Raw genomic sequence first — 7,350 nt, 5'->3', positions numbered from 1 at the left:
CTAAACCCCAATCCCAACCCTACGACCCTGGAGGCTAAGATGTACGAAAGGGTGCTCTAAAAACTTAACACTAAACCCCAATCCCAACCCTACGACCCCGGAGGCTAAGATGTACGAGAGGGTGCTCTAAAAACTAAACACTAAACCCCAATCCCAACCCTACGACCCCGGAGGCTAAGATGTACGAGAGAGTGTTTATTTTAAAAAAAAAGTAAAAAGTGATAAAAAAAAAAAGAAAAAAAATCAAACATTTCAGCATAGTTTTAGTCAATAGTCCCGACAGGATTCGAACCGCTGACTTCATCCGTGCAATCCAGACAGCCTCTCCACAACACCACCGCAACCCTGCTGCATCAACGTTGCTGATTGTCGTATTTATACTTGATATCTGTATATAAAATCGTGTATTAGTATACTGGGGCGAAGCCCCAGTATACTATATAGGGACTGCCGGACCAATATCCACTTCCTTTGTAAAAAGGAAGAAATAGTCAAAAATCACAAGTCAATTAATTGTCATGTTAAAACAAACCTCAGATGATTAAAATTCAGTCTGACAAGTCACTGGGCAGTCACCACACTATGAAACTAAGAGAGAAGAAACAAAATTAATGTAAAGTGAAACATTAAACATTATTTAAAAACCATTGATAAAACTGAGTCAGTCTAGGTGAAAACTGCACGATGAAACAAAAAGTTGGGGAACTGAAATATATTTCATAAAACCTATTTTTAATGATAAGGACTCAGTTTAATTGGTGTACACCATACTATGAAGCTAAGAAATGAAGCAACAAATAGTGAGAAATTAGTAGTTCATGACACATTAAAAAAGTAACTTCAAATGATGAGAACGGAGTCTTATCAGTCACTCCTGGCATGAACTATACTATGAAAGTGAGAGAAGACAAGAAATAGTAACATGTTAGTAGTACATGAAATGTCATTGTAAAACCTACCTTAAATGATAAAAACTGCCTGATTACTCACTCCTGGTATACCCTACAGTATAAAACTTAGAAACGAAATTGTGAAAACTAATAGTTCATAAATCGTTTCGCAAACTTGAAGTCTGATCAGTCATTTGAGGTATTTTAAACTGCACTATAAAGCTGAGGTAAGAAGAAACAAGGAATGTAGTCAGTAGCTTACGTAACATTATAAAACGAAACTAATGTGATAAAAACTGAGTATAATGATTAGTAACTAATTGTATAAACTGTATCATGAAACTGTAAAGGAAGAAGCAAAATGGTGAGAAATAGTACTTGAAACATTAATTCAAAACAATATATCATAAGACTGCAGTCAGATCAATCACTGCTGGTATAAACTTTACTATAAAACTGAGAAAAAAATTTAAAGTCAGTTGGAGACATTACATAATCAAAACGCAGTCAGATCATTCACTCCTGGTATGGACTATAGCCTATGGACTTCAGATAAGAAACAAATAGAAGGAGAAGAAAAAGTATACTTAAAACCAACCTCAAATGGTGGTAACTCATTGTCTTAAACACTTCTGATTTAAACTAGACTATAGAACTAAGAAAAGAAACAAAAAGTGAGGAGTTAGTAGTTCATGAAACATCATTTCAAAACTAATTTAAAAAAATAAGAACTGAGTATAATCAGTCAACATTTCTATAAACAATACAATGAAAGTGAGAAAAAACAAATAGTGAGACATTAGTAGTACATGAACATAATTTTAAACTTAATGTCAAATATAATACTACATCCCAGTTGAGTTTTAGCCAAAAAATATAAAAACCTTTTTTAGGAATGTGGGATAAGAATGAAACTTTAGCAGGCTCTTAGTTGCTAAAGTCCATCAAAATCTGTAAAACGTCGGGTCTCTTAGCCCTTAGGAACCCAGAGAAAAGGGTCTTCCCTAAAAACATAGTGGCATATCACGTATGGTACTATAAAATGTCATATAATGAAACTGAAGTAAAAAAAGTCAGTGGTACACAAAACATGATTTCAAAAACCTACCTCAAAAAGTCACTTCTCGTATTTTAAACTATTAGACCCTCAAATTGAGAAAGAAACAAATAGTGTGATGCCAGCAGTACATCTAACATTCTTTAAAAACCAAACAGAATTAATAGAAATTAAGTGTGATAAGTTAATCTTTGTACAAAACTGTAGTATAAAACTGAGAAAATGGAAGTAAATTGTGAGAAGCTAGCAAAACATCATTTTAAAACCAGCCTGAAATTATAACTCAAGTTCAAAAGACAGTCCTGGTTATTAATATACAAGAAACTCAAACAGAAATAGTAAGTAGCACATGAAAAATCTTACAAATGACACAAATAATAAAAATTCAGTCTGATCGGTCACTAATGGCATAAACTGTACTATGAAACGGAAAGAAGCAAATAGAGAGAAGTAACACATAATAGATCATTTTAAAACTGCAAATTATGACAACGTAGTCTGGTCAGTCAATACTTATATAAACAATAGCATGAAACTAAAAAAATAGGTATGCAACAGAAAAAAATTCTATCAAAGCCAATATGTAATAACAAGAAGACAGCCAGATTAGTCTCTTCAGATCTAAACTATATGAAGGACCTACGGAAAAAAAGAAATGGTAAGGAGTAGAACATGAAACATTTCAGAAAACAACCTCATATAAAAATTATACGAATTAGATATCATCATTCACTCCTGGTATATTATACCATGAAACTGAGGAAAGAAGATGCAGATGGTTAGAGGTAAGTAGAACAAAACATTGACAAAACCAACCTTCAATACTCTGTCCGATTAGTTACACCTGGTATATACCACGAAAAGAAGGAACAGATCAAAAATGAGTAGCAAATTAAGCGTAAGTATTCCAAAAAACGTCACTTGATTGGACCTCAGTCTCATCATTCACTCACAGTTTGTTATGAAACTGAAAAATGAAAAGAGATAAAAAGTAAGTCAAGCATTAAACATAGTTTCAAAAACCAATGTAAAATTAGTTTGATCAGTGACTCTTGGTATCTGAATAATGAAATTGAAAAAAAGAAACGATAGTGAAATGTCAATAGTACAATGTCAATAGTACATTAAGCATCATTAATAGCAACTTCAAATGATTCTCATGAGTCACCTTACGCATGAACCATACTACAATACATAGAAAAGAACAAACCAATGTGGAGTGAAACATGACATTAATTGAAGAAACAACCTAAAGAAATGTCTGTTTATGTACAAATATATGATGAAACTTAAGATAGAAACAAATAGTGAAAAGATAGAAGTTCATGTTACATATTATTTTAAAACCTACCTTAAATGTGATGAGACTTAAGTTTGATTAGTCACTTCTGGTTACACCTTACTATAAAACAAAGTATTAAATAGTGAGAAGTTATTGTACATGAAACATCATGAACAAGCGTAACAGTGTAAAAAATATTCCTATAATTGATTTCACCACCTTGCAAGACTAACTGGATTTTATTAAGACTTATAGAGGCTCTCTCTACCTTCTAATGCTTCTAGAGAAGTCTTCAGACAGCATCTCTATGTTCTCTTGCTGTTAGAAAGCTCTTCACTTTGTCCCAAGTTTAAGCCGCCATTTTGTTTGCCGTGACCACACCCACTACGTAAAGGAGCGTGGGCGGGTGGTTGCTAAGGCTTATGAATTTTGTTATTTCTCCAATACAACATGTATAGAAGAAATGTAAGTGTGGACATACAAATATATATATATAGATAGCGCGACGGTGAAATCAATTATAGGAACGACCTGGGGGCTACGCTCCAAGGTCGTTAAAAAGCAACTGCCTGATCAATCACTCATGGTAAATCCATAGTACAAACCTTGAGAAAGGAAAGACAAATAGTGATAAATTAGTAGTAGATACATTATTTCATTGTCAAATTGTAAATGTGATCACTGATCACTGACTCCTGGTATAAACAGTACCATAAAACTGAAGAAAGAAGTAGCAAATAGTGCAAAGCCCAAATGATAAAATGATTAGTCACATCAGGTATAAACAATATCAAACTGCGAAAAGAACAAATGTGAAGTGAGAGAAAAATGAAACATGTCTAAAAACAACCTTAATTGACTAAGAATTTGGTCAATCTGGGTATAACTACACCGTGACTACTACACAAAGTACAAGTAATAAGAGCTGTCGCATGACTTACTCAAAGAAGTGATAATTTAGTGGTTCATAAGGCATCATTTTGAAACTTCAAATGATAAGAACTGAGTCTGATTAGTTACTTCTAATATCTACATACCATGAAAATGACAAAAGATGGAGCAAATAGTGATAAATTAGTAGAACACGGAACATTATTTTAAAACCAATTTCAAATGTTAAAAAGTCAGTCATATAGGTTACTTTTGGTAATTTAAACTATACAATAAAAATGAAACATTGCAAATTTATTCTCGCCTGCTTATGTTTGCAGATGACACTAAGTGTCTTAAGTCTGTCTCTTCTCCATCGGACACAGTACAGATTCAACGTGATCAAAATGAGTTATCACAATGGAGTAATACTTGGTGTCTACCATTTAATGTAACTAAATGTTCAGTCGTACATTTCTTTTCTACTTCCTCTCTTCTTTCCCCTACCTATTATCTAAACTGCTCTCCTGTCTCTACAGTTGTGTCCCAAAAGGATTTAGGGGTTCTATTATCGGAGGATCTGTCATGGTCTTCTCATTACAAGCAGTTAGCTGCTACAGCATATAAAACACTAGGTCTTCTACGGAGAACTTTTAGTTCTGCTGTTGATATACCTACTAGGAAGTTGCTATATACATCTTCAATTAGATCAAAGCTAACATATGCTTCTACTGTCTGGCGTCCTCATTTTTTAAAGGACATTTTATTTCTAGAAAGAATACAACGTCGAGCTACTAAGTTCATTTTAAGCGATTACCATTCTGATTACAAAACTAGACTCATTAAATTAAATATGTTACCCCTCATGATGACATTTGAACTAGCTGATATTTCCTTTTTTCTAAATAATTTTCACTTCTCTGATTCACCTTCTAACTTTAATGCTTCAAATTATTTCTCTTTTTCGTCTACCTCTACTCGATCATCTACATTTCACAAGTTACCTTTTAATTTTATTTCTCATCACTCCTCACATCACACTTTTTTCACCCTCTTCCCTTGTTTATGGAATTCTCTTCCACCTGTAAAAATCTCTCTATCTAAAGAAACTATTAAATTACACGTAAAGAAAACTTTTTGGAATCACTTTATTGTTCATTTTGACCCTAATAATGTTTGTTCTTATCACTATGTATGTCCTTGCTTTTCTTGTGCCAATCTTCCTGTAAACTCTATGTATTCCTGATTTGTTTATGTTAGTAGTTATTTCATTTTATTTTTATTTTTATTATTTCCTTATTTACTATTCTTATTTTCTCTTTTTTTTCTCTCTCTCTATCTGTTTAATCTTTTTTTGTTTGGCGGTCAGCTCAGGAAGCTGGCTGTCCATCTGTATACAGTAAAGTTATTTAAAGTAAAGTTAAAGTTAAAAAGAAAACAAATTGCGTAGTACATGTAACATCATCTAAAACCAACCTCAAATGATACAAACTGTCTCATCAGTCACTCTTGGTTACTGTTCGAGCCAATGCTCAGATGGAAGGAGAAGAAACGTTAACGGTGGACATTTGTGAAAATTGTTTTCTTCAAATTCACAGTAATAATTAATTACTGCAAAAAAACAAAAAATTAGAAATAATTAATCACAACCCATACATACTGCCGGCCAAAGACCAAACGGTCTTGAATAATGATAAGTGTTAAGTAGAATAAATAAAGTAGTTGTACAGACACACACACAAAAATGTAATACAGAGACTTATAGAGAAGACAGTGGTGAATGTATTAGTAACGCGGTAGCGTTACTAAGTAGGATTCACCCCCAAACGAAATGGCTGCCATGACTTTTGCAGCCTTGCTATACCTGGAAAACGAGCTCCTATGCTTACCAGACTTATAGAGGACCTTATCTTGACCAGAGGACCGCAATGGTACAACTAGCGCGGGTCTAGACCTTGTCTAAGCAAAAAGTCAAAAATCGGCGAACTGGCCATTTTGTTCAGCCACCTTTTTTCATCTTCATCATCATCTTCATCAAGTCCTGTCAATCCTGTTGTCGGTGTGTATCTCAGTATCAGTTGGTGCTACAGGAATAATTCTTACACCAATCTACTCCAACAGTCTATGCGCAGGTCCATGTCCCATCATATTATTCTTCAAGTAAGGAAAAAGTGATACTGTAACTGCTGGATCGAGCCATCTTAGCTACATGCCGCCATTTTGTTAATTAAAGAAGCTTGCCATGTGCTCCAAAATTTGGGTGTGGTCGCGCATGCTCAAATGTGCAGCTCTGGAAGAAGCAAGTTATTTTTTTACCAAGCTATGCTTGGTTGGAATCAACTTACTGCAAAACTTTAGTGGAGGTTTCTAGCTAAAAGAAGGAATTGATATTACATGTTACTGTTTTATCAAGTGTGTTATTTTATTTTAAAAAACAAACAATTAATTAATGTTATGACTCATGATAACAGTCGGGAAGAACAGGAATAGCAGGGAAGTTGGACACTCTTAGCTCACAGATTCTTGAACAAGGACTAGTCAAGACTAGTATTAGTTTCACTCGTCCATCAGGATAGTTGATATTCCTTCAGCATGTCTATTCAATTCTGTCTCTCATAAATGTTATAACAATGATAATAACAATAAAGAAAATTGTTTGTGTAAAATCAACAAGTAATACAATTGTAACTAAAGAAATACTATAAATATTATTTTAGAAATCAACACAAACAAGAACATAAAAATAAAAAAAAACAAGATGAAGTATGATTCCGAAGAACCAACGAAAATACAAAATACCGTATAGCCGCTTAATTTCGAGGGTACAACTTTCGCTGTTTTCGCGGATTTTCCGTATTCGCGAAAGTTAATTCCGTGAAATATCCGTATTGCCCATAAACACGTGTGCTTTAAAGCAGGAACCGCGAAAGTTAATTCGCGAAAAAAGACTTGTGGCCTGATTCGCGAAAGTTTATTGCCTCGAAACTTTGTGGCTATACGGTATTATAAAAAAATCAACACAAACAAGAACATAAAAATTTTTTAAAAACAAGATGAAGTAGGATTCCAAACGACCAATGAAAATACGAAATGAAAATCCTACTCGTGACGCAAATTCGACTCTACATTGCAAGGTGATCCGTAATTCTTACATAACATTAAAAGTACAATGTAAAGTAGAATTTGCGTCACGAGTAGGATTTTCATTTTGTATTTTCATTGGTCGTTCGGAATCCTACTTCATCTTGTTT

The 7,350-nt window shown here is 33.7% G+C and overlaps 1 long non-coding RNA gene across 1 annotated transcript; it reads right to left on the bottom strand.

Moving 5' to 3' along the window:
- Positions 1-2,412: 2,412 nt before the first annotated feature.
- Positions 2,413-2,954, bottom strand: LOC109583121 (uncharacterized). The gene is made up of 3 exons (XR_002185379.1): positions 2,764-2,954; positions 2,642-2,703; positions 2,413-2,586 (listed from the first exon to the last, which is right to left on the bottom strand). It is a non-coding gene; the product is annotated as an uncharacterized LOC109583121 (long non-coding RNA).
- Between the last annotated feature and the right edge of the window lie 4,396 nt (positions 2,955-7,350).

Source organism: Amphimedon queenslandica, unplaced genomic scaffold, assembly GCF_000090795.2.
Source record: "Amphimedon queenslandica unplaced genomic scaffold, v1.1 AMPQUscaffold_13326, whole genome shotgun sequence".
In the NCBI taxonomy this organism is placed as follows: Eukaryota; Metazoa; Porifera; class Demospongiae; order Haplosclerida; family Niphatidae; genus Amphimedon; species Amphimedon queenslandica.
The sequence above is the reverse complement of the archived record's forward strand: the minus strand, read 5'-3'. Positions and strand labels throughout refer to the sequence as shown.